Source organism: Octodon degus, unplaced genomic scaffold (genome assembly GCF_000260255.1).
Source record: "Octodon degus isolate 3935 unplaced genomic scaffold, OctDeg1.0 scaffold00225, whole genome shotgun sequence".
Taxonomy (NCBI): domain Eukaryota; kingdom Metazoa; phylum Chordata; class Mammalia; order Rodentia; family Octodontidae; genus Octodon; species Octodon degus.
In genome coordinates this window covers 2,014,219-2,015,226 of record NW_004524801.1, presented here as the reverse complement: position 1 = coordinate 2,015,226, position 1,008 = coordinate 2,014,219, and positions in this window count along the sequence as shown.

Here is a 1,008-nt window from a genome sequence, read left to right as displayed (position 1 = left end):
AGAGGAGGAGGAGGAGGAAGAGGAGGAGGAACAGGAGGAGGAGGAGGAAAAGAAGGGGGAGAGGAGGAGGAAGGAGGGGAGAGAAAGAGGGAAGGGAAGGAAAGGGAAAGAAAGGGAAGGAGGGAGGGAGGAAGGGGAGGGGGAGAGGAGAGAGGAGAAAAAGAAAAAAAAAATGATATAGAACACTTAGCCACACACTACCCAATGCTCTAATGCCAGAGTTTACAAAACTCAAAACAGAAGTATGACCTCTTATTCTCTGCCTCCAAATAGAGCTCTTGCATTTGCATGTCTCATCTTCTTATGTACGAGAATAAGCACAAATAAACTCTGCACCTCCTTTCATAATTTGTCAGCAATTGAAAACATGAAATCATCAAACAAAAGTAGAATTTGGATATTTAAAGGCCACTCCAAAGGTTTGCTATTTACTCCAAACTAATCTCTTTTTCTAGCCTCTACTTGTTAAGGAAGGGAGATTGCTTTTAAGGGCATGAGAGATTAATTACTCTCAAAACATAAATGTTTTATGATTATGTTCCATAGTACGATGCTGCCTCATACCAATCAGATACCATAGACTTTTTATGAACTATAAAAGCAACTAAAATAAAAGTCCAATTTTATCTCTTGCTAGGAGAGCTCCTTTCCTTTCATACTTTTATCAGTATGGTTGTTAAAAAAGTAGTGGAAATGCATTGGTACTCTTCCTTGGTCAGCATTACATATCATACTTAAAATAGCCCAAGAGCTTTAAATAACTGCAAAGAAGGTATCTTCAGTGAAAAAAAAAAAAAAAAACTTTTTAAAAGACAGCAATTGTCCATCTCAATTCTAGCAGAATTAATGTGCTCCTTGGCCCTTTAACTCCAACGTGCCAGAAACACCCTTTCCTTTCTCCCTTACTCAATTAAGGGACTTCTTTCACACTAAGCTCAAGTCTGGGGTCCATCCAAATAGAAATATGTTAGCATCACCATACACCTTTCAGAATAACACAAAGTTGTT